Source organism: Agelaius tricolor, unplaced genomic scaffold (assembly GCF_023055355.1).
Source record: "Agelaius tricolor isolate 1412-34295 unplaced genomic scaffold, bAgeTri1.0.p SCAF_2, whole genome shotgun sequence".
Lineage (NCBI taxonomy): Eukaryota > Metazoa > Chordata > Aves > Passeriformes > Icteridae > Agelaius > Agelaius tricolor.
The window spans coordinates 20,290,677-20,310,301 of NW_027269262.1; the positions used below are offsets into that span (position 1 = coordinate 20,290,677).

The 19,625-nt window shown below is 34.9% G+C and overlaps 1 long non-coding RNA gene across 1 annotated transcript in view; it reads right to left on the reverse strand.

Moving 5' to 3' along the window:
* Positions 1 to 19,625, reverse strand: part of LOC139603255 (uncharacterized) — a 75,324-nt gene that overhangs the window by 46,195 nt on the left and 9,504 nt on the right. The window contains exon 2 of the long non-coding RNA XR_011683639.1: positions 7,261 to 7,375. This is a non-coding gene — a long non-coding RNA (uncharacterized lncRNA). The remainder of the gene's footprint in view (positions 1 to 7,260; positions 7,376 to 19,625) is intronic.

The following is a 19,625-nucleotide window of genomic DNA, read 5'->3' on the forward strand; positions in this document are numbered from 1 at the left end:
TCTCCTTGAAGAAGAAAAGGCTTGGGGTGTTTTCCATGATGTTCAGGTATTTAAAGGGCAGCTTCAAAGAGGATAGAGACCCAATCTTTGCAGTGAGCCACATGAAGAAGAGAAGGTACAGACCAGGAAAAGTTTCATCTCAACATAAGAAAGAAATTTTTACAGAAAGAATAATCATCTACAGAAACAACCTCCTCAGAGGTATGGTGGAACCCCCATGGCTGAAGGTTTTCAAGATACAATTCAATCTCATTTTCTATGAAATCTGGAATTATTTTCAATAAGAAAATTACAAGGTCCTGCTGTATTTGTATCCTTCTTGCATTAAGAAGTGCCTGAATTACTGCAGGTCATTAAGAGGATTTGCAGGATTTGCCTTACTAAAAGGTGAATGTGCAGGAGTTTTTCCACATTTTCTCAGATATTTTGTAATTTGCTTTGATGTTATGCTTCCTATAAAGATTTAGAGGACTAGCACAACAATAGAAGCCTGAAAGCAAAACTGTAGATTTTATATTCATCTATTTCTATAGTAAAATACATATAGTAAATACATACATATTTTTCTATAATAAAATACTGACTTTTATAAGTAAATACTAATTCTTGCACATTTAGGAAATATTAACTCCATCTTATTCTGTTACCTCATCATCACAATAGGACTCAAAAAATGTACCGGCTACCCACAATGTTTCAACTGATTTAAAAGAAGTCAGTCACACAGAATACTGTTCAGTGGAGTCATTAGAGAGGGGTGCTTTGCAATAGTCCTTCACATTTCAAATCTTTTTTGCTATTCTTAGTTTTTGTTCCCATTTGCCACACTGGTGAGGCTGTCATCAGCTTCAGCCACATCATCCATACATGAATAGACGCGAGTAGTTGTGATTCCACACTCGAGTGCACATTTTATACCTATACTGAACACAGTGCATTCCAATTGTTTTGATACTGGTGCAGTAATGGACGTCACCATGTCATGCCAGATGGTTTAATCCTCTACCAGACACTGGTAGACCTTTGTTGTCCTTCAAGATCTCTCTCCAGTTGAAAATCAGAGCAATTCTGTGCCTCTCTCATGCACCATCTCTTTCCCTTTCTGTAAAATGGGGCATATATCTTTCCATCTTCCCAATCAGATCAGGAGATCTGAGAGTATAGAATACATATTTTCAAAGACTGCTTATTCACCACTGGAAAAAGAAGGCTCAGAAGGTTGCCTACAGTTAGGCTTTTTGTAGTAGAAGAATTAGCAAAGAGACATTGTAAATATAAATTCTGTATTAGCAAAAATAAGCTGGAATTTACAATACACAGCTTCTAAGCAAAGAATTTTTTGAAACATCTGGACAGTAGAAAACATGATCATACCTGTAGTTACAAAGAAAGGAGAAGGGAAAAAATGGACTGATAACATGAACAATTTCTCACAAGCATGTATTTTTGTATTCTCTGCTTGCCAAAACAGGTTCCTGCCTAAAATTTTAACAGACTAGAGTTAATCCATCACTTTTTAAAAATTAATACTGAGAGATAGCAAGTTTGGTATTTCCACATTTCATTTTAAAATGAGATCCAAATGCCAGTCACAACCTAAACTCAGATAACAAACCCTGTAAGAGCAGGTGCTAGAGTAGAATAAACAGCAGGTGGCCATAGAGTAGGCAATTCCTCATTTGTATATAAAATGCAAAAGATGTATAAAAGTAAACATAAATTTAAATTTTTTATCCTAACGACTTTTGAAAAGAGCAAATAACTTCAGAAAAATATATTGAGAATGGCAAGAAAAATACTGGTTTTTATTCTCAATAGACAGATTTCTGTGTTTCAAAGGACAGAATACTGAAAGAAATTCTTTAAGAAAGAAGTGAGGTGGAGGCTTGTTCAGGAGGCAACAAGTCACCAGAGATAGATAAGAGGTACTGTTTCTGACAGGGTTGCCTACCAAGTGGATGTGGAAGAAAGGAAAAGAAATACATAAAGCCTTCAAGAGAGCCTGGCTTTTCTCATATTCAAATAATACAAAAAGCTATATTCCAAGTCTTTTTGTATATTTTAACTCTTGGCATGGCAGACATTCCTTATCTACTGCGTGCTTCTGTTCCCAGCCAATCCCACTCTGAAATCACAAGGACAACAGCAAAACACCTTCCAGGAATATAATTCCTATCCAGATAAGAGAGTGAACAATTTTTGATGAAGGTTTGAAGAAACAGTATAGACTAGGTTTACTCCACTGAAATTTGGCAGCTTTTAAATTGATTTGATTGAGCTTAAAATCCTTTCAATTTCAATGCTAGAATATTATGTCATTATTATTACATTGAACTAGTTTTGTGAAATCCAAAGGGACCTTGACAAACTTAACAGATGGGCCAGTGCAAAGCTCATGAAGTTCAGCAAGGCCAAGTGCAAGGCTGGGTGGGGAATAGATTAAGACTAGCTCTAGGAAGAAAGGTGTCAAGGAGTTCATGGGTGAGGAGCTCAACATGGCTTGGCTGTGCCCTCACAGCCCAGAAAGCCAGCCATGCCCTGGGCTGCATCAGCAGGTTGAGAGAAGTGATTCTCTCTCTCCCTCTACTCATCTTTCATAAGCTCCCACCTGGACTGCTGCATCCAGCTCTGGAGTATCCAACACAAGAAAGACAAGATTTAGAGCAAGTCCAGAAGAGGGGCACTGAGCTGATCAGAGGGCTGGAGCACTTCTCCTATGAAGACAGGCTGAGAGAGTTGGGGCTGTTTAGCCTGGAGAAGGCTCAAGAGAGACCTCAGAATGCCTTCCAGAACCTAAAAGGGGCCTACATGAAAGAAGGTAAGAGACTTTTAAAAAGGACATGTCATAATAGGACAAGAGGTCTTAAGCTGAAGGAAGGTGGGTTTAGATTTGACATTATGAAAAATAATTTTTACTGTGAGGGTGATGAGGCACTGAAATAGGCTGCCCAGAGAATCTGTGGACTCCCCATGCCTTGGAGTGTTTAAGATCAGCAGGTGGTCGTGCTGCTTTCCATGGTTGGATGGGGCTCTGAATAACCTGGTCTAATGAAAGATGTCCCTGCCCATGGTATGGGTCAGAACTAGATGATCTTTGAGGTTGTCTCCAACCCAAACCCTTCTATAACTCTATGAAAATTAAAGTTAGAGGATTGTAAAGAAAGCTCAACAGGACATATGATTTAGACATTGAACCACACTAACACACTTGTCACTGCTTCCTTCTCTACTGTATTACCTGGGAGACCTTACTCCTTCTTGTAGGGCAAAATGGACAATTCTTAAATGGTATTTTACTTTGAACATGCTCAGTACTATAGAAAAGGTCACAGCAGGAATTTCTGAGAACCAATAGACTAGAAAGCATGCTTTCTCCCCAGTCCTCCGTGCCTAATTTTTTTCAAGCTCACTGCTTTTTGTTTAGATAGTAGCCTGAGGACTCATTTGCCTCCTGAGAGGTGCAGTAATAGAGATTCAGAAAGAAAGATTATGATTACACAGGGCTTCAAAGACTGAATGCTATATTTTGATTACACAAAAATTGAGTAGCACTAACAGTCCACCTGTTTTTCTTCAAAGTCTAATTCATTCCAAGTAAAATAATTTCATTCTGAATTGCAAAATGAAATTCTTGCACATAGTTTGTATTCTCATATCAGTAGTTCCTCGCAAAATAGGTCAAGGAGATTCTCTTAGGATTACACTTGCTCCTTGATTTAGGTTGGAAGAGAAATGATAATACATCAGAAAGAGAGAAATAAAGAAAAACCTAAAAAGAGAAAGTTCTCCTTTTCCATGGCCTCATCTTCAAAATGTGAGAAGTCCATTTCAAATTTCAAATTTGTTGAGAGTTTTAAGTGCTTAGACCAGTAACATTTGTAATTGTTCAACAGTCAATAATTCTGTGAAACTGTGGTGAGAGTGGCTGAAGTCAATTTCAGTGCACTGAACAGAAGATACATGAATAAAAATTATTCAAGTGACAACCACAGGTTTCACATACTGGTCACTGCTTGCTATTTTGAAAACCATGTATACAGTATTTTGAACTCATAAGGGAAATATTGGAAACAGTAGTATAATGAGTGCCACTGGAGAGTCTGACTATTGCTAGAAAAACTTTAATTTAGAAAATTAATCTGTATTTCCTAGCTGATAAGCAGGTTCTATCTCTGGGCTTCTTCTTTCCAAAGTTGCTTCCAAAGTGGAAGACAATTGATGTACTACATTTGCATTTTTCTGAGGAGATTGATTTCAGCAATATGCAAGAAACCCCCACTGCAATAGCAGTTCTGGGGTCAGAGTGGGGGAGGAAGACTAGGAAGCGACTTCACCATTCACAAGGTCTGTTTGTGATCCAAGGAATTTCAGCCATACCTTAAACCCACTCCCAAATGCAAATCCATGCAGGATGCCTAGAGTTTTAGGTACACCAGTATAAGAAGGACTATTAGAGTGTGTCCAGGGGAAGACTGATAAGATGGAGAAAGGTCTCAAGGGCACAACTTATGAGACGTGTCTTCTGTTTTAGAAAATTCATTAATTTCTAATTCTATCATTGTTTTCCTAGTAAGTAAGCTTACCATATCTTTAGTTTTCCAATACAATTTCTCTTTTACTCCAGAAGGCAACTGCCTACAATGAAATTTTAATCAGCATGAAGAGCACCCATAGGAAAAATGGAAGGAAAAATGAAGGTAAAGAGCAGAAATGTGTCAACATTTATGCAGACATTTATGTTAATCATCTGCAAGGACAGTCAAAATATTTACAGTAGGACTCTTGTCACATAATTTCCAGATTATTTGAATAAAGAAATTATTAGCTATAAAGCCAAAATGTACACTTCTGGCATTCAGAAATATATTCACACTTCCTTTACCAGAGATACTGATTATAAGTAAGACATATAAGGAAAATTAAAATGATGCTAAATGAAGTGATATTATCAGTCCAAATGGGACAAAATTTTGTGCATTCAACTCTTCAGATCTTAAAAGCTAAACTCAGTTTATATGTAGATTTGGAATAATTTCTCATGTTTAACTATTATACCATTACATTCACATGAAAATCTTGCTAATTTTTCTAATGGTATCAATTGTCATTATGCAAGACATGCCACATCCTGAGACCATAACAATGAAGTAATTATGTAATTATGCAATATCTTACTGGAATTTTTCACTTAACCCTTTCTTTGCATTAATGACTCCATTATTAATTGTCAGCATTTCCATATTCCAATTCCCCATAATTAATTTATTACATAATTGGTTTATGAGCTTAACTGGTTCACCTAATTAATAATCTTCTGCTTTAAAAGCTCTATACAGTACTTCTCTGCATCACTATTCTATGAATCAATTTCAAATATTATTGATTAATTTAAATATTTTTCTGGCAGACTTGATTACTGCAACACTGTCAGCTACAAATATCTTTCCTCCAAGTCATTAACTTCATTTATTTTTATTCTTATCCTTGAAACACCTTTTCTGTCGCAAATTTAGACCTTTCAGATTCTTGCATTATTCATTAACACTAGTATTCCTATTGAAACAGCATATCACACCCACAAGATTTGCTTCCACCAATCTCACTTGTGTACTCCTCCACAAGTAGTCCTCAGCCCTCCCCAGCTAACAAAGATTTTTTTTCTCTACTACTATATTTCTGAACAAACATCTCTTTTCCTTCCTGAATGACCTGTTTCTGAGACATGCACTGGTGGCTTCTCAGTCTATTAGAAAGTCTTCACCAACCAGATCAGGAACAATTAGGCATTTTAAGGAAAACTCACTGTATTTTCAGCCTGCAATCTTTGCAATATGTTTTTGTCTTTGACTTTTAAAGTGATAAAAATACAAAAACAATTATTTGGCTTTGGACTGAGTTTCAGTGTTTGTTTTGGTTTTTTTTTTCCTTTTTCTTTAATGCTGAACAGATTCTTGTTTATCCTTTTCTTTAGCCAATAAAAATTTCATATTTTTACAATGGTTTATGAATCAACTTACTGATTACTTTAAAAATTATTAGTAGAACAATTATAAAGTCATTTATAATAAAATTATGCCTTTGTTGTCAGCATGACTCTTTCTCAAAACATTGGAAGGTTTCCCATGAAATATTCTGCACTTATCATTAATTTCATCACATTTGAGTAGCATCACCACTCCCCTCTCGAATCTTAAAATCAGAAAGCAGAAAAATCTAAGAGGTGCAATTGAATCCACTGTGAATTCACAATTGATTCCTGTGAAACAGGAAATAAATGTGCTCCTCAAAAATTTGTTTGAGGCAGTGCATTGAGCTCAGCTTTTCTATTAATGGCAAAATTGAAACTGAGATAATTTGTCTTTATACAAATTTTCTAGTCAGAACAGATATCTTTGGTGGTATCCATAACTAATAATAAAAATATTGCTCAAAAGTCTCAGGCTCCCATTGTAAAATATATGACTTCAAATCATAGCCAGTCTGTCACATTTGCCTAAATGAATCATACTATGGAAAAGTGAAAAAGGAAAAGAGTACACAAGAAGGACTTAGTCTCAATATATGAGCAGAAGATACTTTCACTAATAGAGCAACAAAAGCAAGAAGAGATGCAAAAATTAGTTTCCAGACAAAGCACTGGAAAATTCTTCACAACTAAAGCCCTCAATCTTGTTTTAAAATATTCTGTCCTTCCCCTCTCCAACAGCGGCTGGCCTCATAAAATTTTAAAATACTTGCCAAAACACTGGAGGGGATTGCGGAAGTTTTGTTTGTTTTTAATACCCCTATTGTGTAAACCTTTGTTGGAAGTCTTGCTAACAAAGCCATTTAAAGAGAATTATGCCTCTTCTTTTAAAAAGCTATTACAGCATGAAGATTGTATATAGCACAGATATTTTGTCTCACTGAATGGCTATATGAGCAGACATCAACACTATCTCCTTTCAACAGAACCACAGTAAAAACCAACTCTATGACACAACGGTTTGTATCTAGAGCAGGAAGAGATTGTGTAAACTTTTCCACCTTTTCAAAAAATCACCTCCCATCCTCATCCACATGTTAACAGAAAATTCATTTTACAGGCTACTAAGAAATATAGCAGTTCTCCATTAATTCCCTGTCAATTGAATTACCTAATATTTATCTTGTCATTGCTGTACTGACAACAAAAGAGAACAAGATACTTATACAACACTAATACACAGTCCTGATTCATCTGGAAAACAAAAGCACATCAGAGATCTGTTTGACACTTACAGGTATTTGTCAAGACCACCAAAGCCATTTTGAGACTCCTGTTTTCACACAGATTTTACGTCTCCTAAATTCCAATCAGTGAAGTTAGGTTTCACAGGAGGACTTCAGTGGATTCCTAAAAATAGTATAAAGACCATAAAATTGAAACTTTGACTGCCCACCCTTAATTTATCATTACTGGTACCAAAATACATTTTCTTTCAGGGGAAAAAAAGTAATTATTTTTAGTCAAAAAATACTGAATCTCTTAGAGAAAACGTACACATTGTAAATGTAGAACTGGGATGTCCTTAGAGGTACTAGAATTTTGGGACATTATTTAAAGCTTATGTCTTTTGATACAATAGTGCAGCATTCAACAAACATTTCCATTATTCCAGTATTGTCTACTCAATATTGTTTTCTTCAGAAACCTGTCTCCACAAGAGATTTATCTAAATCATGATTCTCTAGACATTTAGGGGAAAAAAAAGCTTCTTTGCTATACTTTCTAGTTGTTCCTGAAATTTTTGAAAAAAAAATACTCTGTTTCTACTTGATATTATGGCATGCAAGACAATGTACAAAATAGTGGGGTAATTTCAAACACATACAGTTGGCCTCATCATTCTGCTATTAGGCATACTTTTGGAGGTTACAGTTATTTTTGTATTTTTAGTTATGTTATATAGATGACAAATATATTATTAGAACTAGGTGGCATTAGGGACAAAAGTGCCAAATAAATATTTCAAATTCTATAAAATTGTTGACTCAGGAATGCTATAACCATTTAGGGAACCACCACTGTCTGAAGAAGCAGTGAAAATATGACAGAAAGTACTTTCTTAAAAGAGACACACATGAAAATCACTTAGCATACCTGGTGAATCTCTACTCACTTTAATGCAGTTGAACAGTGAGATATTGGGAATAAATACATTGTAAACTATTCTCTGTGTTCAGTCTCTACACATGGAAATGAAATCACAGCAGGAATTTTGACTTTAGTGTTGTACTGGTTTGCCATGCCATAGCTACACGCATCTCTGCTGCAGAGAGCCGGCGGATGCTGCAGAAAAACCTCCCTAGTCAAATAATATGACCTAAACTATTGACTTGACTGAAACTTTTGGTGTAAACATTACCAAGGACTATCAACGCCATGGTTACTTTTGATTTAAACAGCTCCATATTCTCATTCTGACAACACTGAAGGTTAAACAACAAGCAAAATATGTCCCAAACCTTGCAACAAAAGATTGATTGTTTCAAAAATCTATCACATTATTCTTTGCAGGATAGAGTTCTTCTCTGCCTATATTTTATAGTACATAAATGGTTTTACCCATCAGTTTCCCTTCCCTCAATTTCCCATGGAGCAATGTAAATGAATTAAATAAGTTCTGTTTAAGTACAAAGTGAAGGTGAAAAGGCGGGTAGGATACCTTGAAGTACAGCAAAATAGTTATACAAATCAAGTAGTCTATATATATATCAAGCAGTGAAAACAATACTCTTGATAAATGATAGTCAAATCTTTCCTCTGGATGATGAGGAAGAGTAGCTTAGAATTTTAATGTTCATAATGTTCAGTAGAGAACTTGTATTCCAAATAAATCTAGAATTCAATGCAGCCAGTAACCTGTCTTCAGTTATGTGGTTCCCTTTGAAACCTGTATAGCAAGTTCTGAGCAGCTGCAATGTGCTACAGCTCATGGAAAGCAAAACTAATCCAGACTGATACCTCCCAGATCACTGAATTTCTTGGTCCCATTGTACAACTTACATTAAAAATCCAGTAGATTTTTCTTTTGAAGAAAAGATTGCAGTTTAAGCAATTCTCAGTTAAGTTAACAAGAGCAGCTGCCTGATAGCCACAAACCTCTCTGTTGATTAGCAAAAGTTGGGGGGGGTCGAGGGGGGAATATTTTAGGATTTATTCTTTTGCAGGAAAAATAAATACTGAAAACACAGTAATTGTGTTGGACACAATTGGATGGACAGTACCATTTCTGAACAGAAAAGTGTTAGGTCTGTCTTTGCCACTTTCTGAATATCATTGAATGATTTAAAAGGTTGAATTCAGTGATGTCTTAGATCTTTTCCAATCCTAATTGATTTTCAGTGATTCTTTAAAACATCATTGTCCAAAATTTAATGTCAGTGCAAGCTGAGATTTCTGGATCTTAAAGACATTTCTTTCTCCAAGAAGGTTTCAGAAGCTGCAATTCTTCTAATATCTAAATGGCAGGCCTTTCTGAAGGAATAAAGCAAACTTGCCATTCTCTTTGACCACTCCTTTGATCTGGTAATCACTAGAAATCAGGCTGGAAATTCTATAGGGACTCAGTCCATCTCCTTTGCTGAGGTTTTCTTATAGCACAGCTAAAAAAGGCTAGATCTAGGTCAAAGCTTTGACAAGTTATCTGAAACTAACTTAAATGTCCTAGGAATACACCATGGATGGAAAATTTCATGAAAATCAAGTCACATCATCCTTTCTTCTAGCTAAAAACACAAAAAAAAGCCCCAACAAATCCTCCCAAAACAAAAAATAAACAAGCAAAACCCAAAACCAAGAAAAAAAAAAAGCCAAAAACCACACAAGCAAAAGCCCAAACCAACCAACCAAAAATGAAAAAAGCCTCAAGAAAACATTTGGAAAACAACAAAAAGAACCCCGCTCAAAGCACTATCCAAATGCATATGCAACTTGATGCTGTGGTTCAGGAATGGTATTTCCCAATTTAGTGTTTCCACTGAAACCCTCCAAACCATGCACTGCTCACACACTCACTTCTCCTTCCCCATCCCATTTTCTCTGTGGAGGTCTGGAGAGGAGAATTAGAGGTACAAAAGGCAAAGATCAGAGGTTGAGATGAGAACAATCTACTGAAAACAGCGATAAGATAGGAAAACAAACAGTAGCAGCAACAGTATCAATACCAAAGTGTTCAAGAGATGAATGACTCACTCAGTGGAAGCCACCATAGAGAAACCCCTGATCATTCTCGAGTGTGCTGCCATGCTCTGTGACCAGGAAGAGAGTTCTTTCCTGATCCATGAAAAATGACAATGGTACTGAATACTCTCTGGGTCCTGGTCATGCCCACCCAGGCTACTGCAAAAAATTAACACTGTACTGTCCAGAACCAGGACACTTGTATTGTACTTCCTAGTCCTCTATGGACAAAAACAATTTGTGGTGTGCTATTATTTTTAAATTAATAGATTTTTAGATTTTTTGTTGTTTTTTTGAAGTAAATTGGTTCAAAGTTTCTCAAAGTATGACAGGCACTGAAGACAATGCGGCTATCTTATTTTCTGCTGTGCTAGCATAGCCATGGGAAGTACTGTTAATATAGCAAGTCTTCAGTAGATATATTAGTTTAGACAGTCTCCCACACAGAATTTTTATTTCAACAACAAATGACCCAGCAAGTTCATCACTATGTGAACTTGGAGCACTTTTCAGAGAAATGAGTACATTACATTTTTCTTGTTGTCCTATATTAAAACAACACTGGCTACAAGACACATCAATCTTGCTGAGTCATAAAAATCCATATTTTATTAATTACTACAATTTGTTGTTTAATAGACACAAATGCTTATTCTCCTCAATATGAAGATGCACCAAGTAATATGCTAGTTTAGGTTTTATTTTTACTGCAGAGGTACTTAGAAACCTTGGTAAAAGTTGCTTTTCATATTATAATTTATTCTGACCCTTCTAAGCAATCTTTAGAGACTGGAGCTGAAAGACACAAACCAGACAGAATTTAGGCTAATTTTCCAGCATTTCAAGAATGGAACAATTAATTCCAGATTAAATAGCTAAATTTTTTCATAGTCAAATGAGATTAGAATAAAAAAACCCAATTATATTGAAGTTGTTAGTCTTGAAGTAATATAGCTTTCTAAGAGAGTATTAAGTCAGTTGAGCAGATTCAAAGTCTCCTTCTCCTTTGTTAGTGTGCTGGCAAGTAATGAGCTCTTTATATTTGGAACCACTATGAATCCACTTAGCAAAGCTTCAAATGAATCCTGCTTTAGAGTTAACATTTGCTTTCTGAAATGGAAATTATCTTCTATGACAATTACTTATTATTATCTGAGGCTCTGTTTCTCATATCAAGGCAAATTTCCAAAACAAACATGTTTGTTTAGCCAAAACTAAGAAAAGAGTATAATATTATATCAATTCATAAATCGTCTTCTAGCTGGATGCTACTGCTAAAATAGCTCCTTATTTCATTTAAAGTTTATACCTCAGAGTATAGTTACACAACCACTCATAGTCATTTTCTGTTTAGCTGGATGGGGTAGATTTTTTCTTAAATTATTATTACTTTTGAGAGTGAAAACAGTTTTGAGAAGAAGCTCTTTGAAAAACCTTCAGTCAAACTCATGTTTCTAATCAAAACTGTAAGTTACTAAATGAATTGTGAAATATAACCAATACAAAAAGTAAAAGTCAACAGTTTATCTGTTTGTTTTTGGGGATTTTAGGGGTTTCTGGGTTTTGGGTTTTTATTTTTGAGGGGATGTTAGATTGTTGTTTAGTGTTATTTTGAGGAACATTACAGAAAAGGAAAATGCACCTTGATCATCTTTATTTACTGTATTGTTTCTTTCTCACTCTTTCCTGCCTTCCTTTCCCAAAATCAGGAAAGTCTATTCTTCCAAAATATTTTTTTTCTCATTATATACGACAAGGTAAAGCATACTTCAGGAACAGTTGCAGTATCCATCACAGACAATTCATATTGTATGCAGTTAGAACTCAGATGTTACTCCCCTGAATGGCTCTCAGACCCTTGCCATATAAACTTGAGCATGAACTTTGGAAAGACAGGATTAAAAGTCATCTTTCTCAGACAGTTTACCAGAGTTTACCAGTATGCAGTTGCTGCAAATGTCAGAAAATACCATAGTTTATATAAACAGTAAAAAATGCCCCTCTCCCACCCAGCACTCAAAACCTTCATTAATACTAGAATTAATAGGGGAAAAAAAAAACCAAACAAATATCTCACAACACATGGAGATTAGTTATTTCCTAATATCTAGATAAATTGCAAATTGACAATTTTAGCTCAAGAATAAGATTCTAAGCTACATTTTTTGCCAATTAATTTATTAAGTGTTCTGCAGTATTTATCCGGGAAATTAGTAAGATATTCAGCTGTAGCTATGTTTTAAAAGACCAAAGAAGTAATTAATTGTTCCAGTGACATAATTTTGCATTTTGCACTGAGCAGTATTTAAAGCATCCTTGATTACTTCTCAAAGATTATTAGAAGTTAACTTGTGGTTGGACTTGCTGTGGGATGCCTCAATACCTTTCTTTCCTCATTTCATTTCATGGCTTGATGAAGTAAAAAAAATAACTATATTAAAAAGAAAAACATTTTAGAGATCAGTTTGTTTACTTTTCTGTATAATTCATGAGTCTACGTGTTCTTTTACCTTAATTACTAAAATTTTTGGCTACATCTCTATCTTGATAGATAAGGGGAAAAGTATAAAAATTTTCCTTTCTAACATCAAATAGTTTAGGTATTTCTAACATTTTATAGTCAAACAATGGATTACTGAACTATCAAGAAATATTTCAAAGCTGTCTCTTTCCACTAGGTTCCTTAAATTCTCCAAGCATATGTGACACATTGTAAATTGCTTTTTAAATTCCTGGCACTATACAAAAGTCCCACATATGTTCAGAAATTATATATGCTGTTTTCACAAAGTATTGCATTGATCACTAATAACTCTTCCTGCCTCTCCCTCCCCCCCTCCCATTTATTCCAATTTTCCAAGGATTGCTTTTCTACAGAGGACTTATTGTCCCACAAAGCCAAAAAAGCACTGGCTTGATCTGACCATGCCACACTGTTTTTGGTATGAGATGAGCTCCTTCAATCTCCCAATTTCTACCCACAGCCACCACTGCTCTTATTAGAGTTCAGATGGCCACTCCCCAGACAAGAAGGTATCATGACTGATAGAATATTGGCAGCAGCACCTGACAATACCCCCTCTGATACTTTAATTTCTTTAATGGCTGCATAACATTTTTATTTTAGGTTAACGTATCACACTCAGATCGATCTTCTTTAACTTCAGAGCGTAAATTCCAGACAGCAGAAATTCCAGAATTAGATTTTGCATTCATGTCAGTGTCTTTTGTACCACAAAGCACCACTGAACTTCTGTTACAGTCCTGGAGTTCACCTGAGACACATTATACACTAATAAATTTCATAACATGCAAAGTAAATAACAAAGTGAATATGAGGAAGGAATATTTAAAATCTGCCAGAAACTTCACACCAATGGTCTTCTTCCTTAAAAAAAAGTGTTGGTGACCTTTTCTATTATTTCTTTTCCATTTTTATGACACCTTATGAAGTGTTACTCACATCAGTCGATTACAGTATTTGCTTTATTTCATACTCCCCCTACCACTTATGTTGGCATGACCTACCTTCAATAAACCTGTACTAAAGTTGGATCTCATTTTCCCTTTACTGTCAAAATTTTTCCTAAATTTAAGGTCATTGCATTGTGTAAGAGTAATAGCATCCCAATATTACAGTCAAGCCTATCAGTGTTAAGTTTCATTGCAAAGCTAGAATTAAATAAATCACCAGATAGATCTAGACATTCTGGAAAAGCACAATGTGGATCCTATTTCTACAGCTTTAGAAAAGTATCTGGCAACTGACAAAATAAAAAATTCCGACTTTATTTAACCTGGAAATGCTGCTGTTTCAGGCTCATAAATAGACTCTTGAGATCTCCTCCACCGCTCTTTTGAAAACATTCTGAATTCCAGCATTACTTTCTCAAAATTTAATAAGCAAAAAAATGTCTTAGTACTATAGAGTATTAAGAAAAAACTGTCATATGTGAAATGTATCACTCATTTATTATTGAGAACCAAAATGAACAAAAATTACTTATAAAGCAGATGATTATTTTTGCAGCTAGATAAGTGTGCAGAGTTGGTTACTGCTTATGTGGAAAGAGCTCTGGTTTTTCTTTTTTTTTTTTTTTTTTGCTTGATGGCAACCATTTTCTTGTTGTTTCCATATAGACCTCAAGTAACACCAGGAGATCTGACTTCCTGCAGTGCTTATGAGTTAAGGAAGCTAAAAACTAGTATGGTCTGTTTTTTTCCCTGCTGAAAACCAGCTCCTGCAGTTCTGCATGAAATGGATACAGCTGAAGAAGCTCTTTCTAAACCACTCTTTTTCACAAAGATTAAAAAAATATTCGCCACTATTCCAATGTGGGATTTCTCAGTATTTGGAAAGGTTGAACAATTTCTCTATTGCACATACCATTGTTTAGCAGAACAAATAAGTAATGAAAATACAGAGGAAAGTTAAGAGCATGTGGATTATTAAATACTTCTGCACATGCAAAAAAAAAAAAAAAAAAGAAATGGGGAGAGAGAACTGAAGATTTAGGGTTTTACTGCTTTATTTGAAGAAGTTAGAGAGAATACGTCATCCAGAAAGAAGTCACTTTCAGTTAAGATACTGATGTAATTCTGAAAACATTTATCAGGTATATCCTTTTTGATTGTTGCTTAGTCCAGAAATGAAAGTGCCAGGCAAGGCAGAGAGGTAATACTTCTATGGTATCATCTGCTGCTCACAAGTTGTTTAGTGGCAGGTATTTCTTTAATGTTTCTTCTTCACAATATTTCTAATTCCTGTTAATGAGCTCCAGATGGCTCTCTACAAGTATCGTTGAGGTACCATGAAAGTGTGTGCTGCCTCAGTAGGAAGTTAAGCTTCAATTAATTGTTAGAGGATCTTCATTTATGAAGTTGCAACACCTCTTTAATTCATCAATAAGATACTGTTTTGCCATTTCCTGGAAGATCCTCTGCAAAATATGAAAGGACAAAGTATTTGATTGCAAACTTCTTTTTGCACAAACCAATCAACCCTAACATGTTTGAGACCTGTCTTACATTCCAGAAACTTGTCAAGAAAAATCAACTAACTAGACTAAGGTAAATTTAGTTTTGTTCTTGTGAGAAACTCAGCTGCACCTCTCCAAGAAAAATAGTATTCATCCCTTTGTTCTGTTGCTGCAGAAGCTTGTCTTCTTTTTCTTTTAAAAATTATTTTACTGAGGAACTGCCAATAAGAAAAACAGCTTCAATATCACTTATTTTCTGACTGAAAAAATGTTTAAGACAGCCTTGAGAAAGACTCTTGGCATTCCAAATTCAACAACCTTGGCAAAAAGAGAGACCCTTTAATCCCCTTAATCCTGCAATTTTCAGACCAGTCATAAACCTATGTTGTCTTAAACCTTTGTGAACTCTACTGAAGAATCTACTTCATATCTGTTTAATTCTGAAAAACCAAGAGTTAAAGATCTATTTTATTTAAAAAAAAAACATGGAGGCAGAAGTTACCCTTTCACTTTTTGGACCTTAGAAGATCTCTGCAGTTTTGTGAGTCCTGTTAAGCACTATCTGTTAGAAAATGTTTTGCTGGTCAAAATTCACACACTCTGAAATTCAAGCATTTTGTTCCTCCCCATTCATGTAGCTATGGAATTAAAGCATGACTAAAGAAGAGGAGAGTCATTTACCTCAGCCCTTACCCCTCACCTCAAGTACTGAACACAAAGTCAAGGACTAGTTGTTATGGAAAACATGCTGGGTTAATTATGCTCTACTTTTCCACTGACTTTACCAAAATTTGTTTTCCAGAGGATATTTTTTTTAAAAAGTCTGTATTTGTTCACTTGTTTGTAGGAGTCCATTCATAATGGCTATTCTAGACCTGAGGGAGTGTCTGTTGTTAAGTTTCCATAAGATCTAAATGCAGCATCAAAAGATGTAAGTGATGTTTCCTGACACACCAATATATGTTGTCTTTTCAATTACATGCAGCTTGAGAGCCTTGCAGCTCAGCCATCAGGCACCCAGAAAACCATAGTTCATATAAAGTTCATGCTTTCTAACTCCTCAAAAGCCTCAAACTACCAAAGTAAAATAAAACCAACTCAAATATGGCCCTACTAAATGACCACATGGTACTGTCAACATGCTCCTGTGTCTATCTATGTCCTCTTGTTTGCCCTGGCTTGTTTCATTTTGAAATGCAAAATCTTTAGCGGAGAAAAAAGCATTCTTTAGCTTGCCAGCTCCAGTGCCCAGCTTCCCTGGTAAGCATCCAAAGAGAATTAAAAGTAAACAAAACCACTATTTGTATGGCCTGCACTTATGCTTCTGTGATTTCTTCAAATTAGTCGTGGAAGACTTTCAATGTTTCTTACAAAAGGAAAAGAAGTTAGTTTACAAAATGTTACTTAGTGAAGGACAATATTCCAGCAAAAGCAGATAGTCCACAGCCTTCTCTCTATGTCAAGAAAGCATTTTTGTCCTTTGCCACAATCTTCATGTGTAAAATATCATGTTACCCTTCTATTCCAAGGATTTTACCTCCTGCAGCATATTAGCTGAGATAGATACATATTTGTTTCTTGGAAATAATCCTATATTAATTGACATAAGCAATCTACTTCATATTAGAAGTGAGTAATACATCCCTAGAACTATTTTATTTAAGAATCTTAATATTTAAAAAGCAACTGAAATTAGAACAGGACAAACAGCAAGAGGATTTTCATATTTCAAATTTTTTAATTACAAATGAATCTAAATATCTACTATGTGGCATATCCTGGTTCTCAGAAGGATAACATGGAAAATCCCCTAGAAACCAAGAGCAGTCTGGTAGACTGTCTGAAAAGAAGAAAGGTGGTCAAACTGTCAGGAAACCTTCCTGGACCGTGGCTTCTGGGATCTTCTGGGTCAGCTGTGCCACACACTTAAAAGGAAGTTTGTCAGCTTGCTCCCATTCCTCAGTACCCTTAAATAATATCAACCTCAACAAAGAACAGACAACTCCCATGAAGGATCTTTTTCACATATAAAACATTTTCTTTATACTTTCTGTGAATCGGTAGGTTTGCATATGTTAAATTCTTTACATTCCTGCATAGTGAGTGAATGTTGGAGTTCATATCATCCTTTGCGCTAGATAGATGACTTCTGCTTCCAAAAATCAGTCAAAACTATGCATGGATCACAAATTTTAATTTTAAGCAAATGATACATAGTGCTTCGTGGTAGGATTAAGTTTTCACAGGTATTAACAGCACAATTTGAAATGAAAGTCATCATATAAATGTAGTCTAAATCACAGAGCAATAACATTTTTTTTTGAAGGCTGGGCTAAGGAAAAAAGTGATGAATAGAAATCAATTTTTAATTTCTAACAGACTTCATACACTCACCAAGAAGAAACCATGAAACATATCAGCAGGATATGTATTTATCTCAATAAATTTAATTAATTTACTTAATCAACCATGATATCTCAGTGATCTCCCTCTATGAAATTCCTCTTTTACCAATAATTCCAGACTTTATTTTATACTCCTGATATCATTTATTCACGTCATTACAGCATACCCTTCTAAATCAATCATTTATTGAGTTAAAGAAAGGTATAGGTATTTTGAAGTGAGTAATGTTCCTCTGCTCAAAAGAGTAATTATAAATTCAGACAATAAACTTATTTGCTTCATCTTTATGTACTGTATTTCTCATCTCTGGTGTCAATATTTTCCACATTTCTGGACAGACAAAATCGTTGTTCTATACAATATAGACTTTTTAAGTCAGTAACTACTTCACAGCAAAGCCTTGTTCCAAACATCAGGCAAGAGGTACGCAAAATAGTTCTTGTTTTTTGCTAACAAAAATTCTTGCAGCTAGCACAAAATATATCTGTCAGGTAAAGAGATTTTACAAGTTGTGACCCAGATCACAAGCCTACGTGTTCAGTATTCCATCTTTCAACAGGCTTGGAACAGAATTACATATAAATCAGATGTCCTGTCAAACTTCAATTAGTGTAGTCAAAATATTCATCACAGACAATTTCTGTCTCAAAAGCAAATTTTCCCACATCACATCTTTCAGGAGGAGTTTACATTTCTAATAAATCATGTGTATGGTAGGTCCATGTAATACACTGCTTGATTAACCACAGTGCATGCTTTTTTTATCTAGTCAGATTTGGAGAGTTTAGGGGTCACTTTTTGGCCTCTCAGATATGTCACATCTCAATGTCTGATTTCTACTGACCTAACTCTTTTAAAATTGAAAGTGCTTATTACTAAATTTATTTACTTTTTTAAACAGTGTGAGCATTCTAATTTCATATGACTATGTAGCTTATTTCCAGAGATTAATTGAATCATAAATATAATAGGTTTTATTTAGGTTTTATTTTCAAAAAAACAGATGGATACATCTCAACTGGTATTTCACAGACTGCCAAGGTGGGTGTGGGGGGAGAACACATGTTAAAACTGAAGGAGATTCTTTGCTGGAAAAATGTTTACAATTTCCTTCTTAACAGCACCTGCAACTAGGAGGTTGAAGTCATCAACACACAACTTCAACACTATGTATCACCACTGCTGTAACACTTATGTTGCTTAAAGGTTGGAATGAAAACAAACAAACTGGTTCTATCCAGTTCTTACAAGCTTTCACATGTCTTTTCATGCCACAAAAAATATCCTTTTTTTGGTTTCTACCAACAAACAACCTCCCATGCAAATGAAGAATTGGAAGCATATTAATGTCAGAGAGTGAAAGAAATGAAAGAGGTATTGCAGGAAGAAAATGTTCAAGCATTATACAGTAATTGATTATTTGCAAGAAGATTAATGAAAAATAATGTATATCATAGACAAGGCATACACAGAGTAAAGAAAATTCATTTCTGGATTATGAAAAAAATGCTTAATTTTCCCATAAGTTGATGCAGTTAGTTAATAATTGCCTGGATAGCCAATCTTATGCTATAATTACCTCAAACTAAATTCTTTCCTACATAATTGCTTTGACAGTCAGTTTCATAATTTCTTATTTCAAAATCAAAATGGAACATACTTGACTGACCAAGTCATTATCAAAAATTATGCCATTGTTTAAAATGTTGAGTGGACCAGAAGCTATGAATTAGCAAAAGGCTTTTAATCTCCTAAAATTATAAATTTCAGTACTAACCAAGTACCAAATTCATCATGTGAGAAACAATGCTTAAAAAGGTGATTTATACTGTTTCAAGTGTACTAAGAAAAGCTCCTAAATTAGATGTATCAAAAGGACCAATCAAAAGTCTAAAATTCCAACATTCATCTTTAATATACTTATCTGAATAAAGAAATTAAGAAAGATTGAAGAAAAAACATCTTCTGTCAAAAATTAGAGACATAAAATTGCTTATTGAGGGTTTTTTTTTACCAGCTTATGAAACTGAGCATGA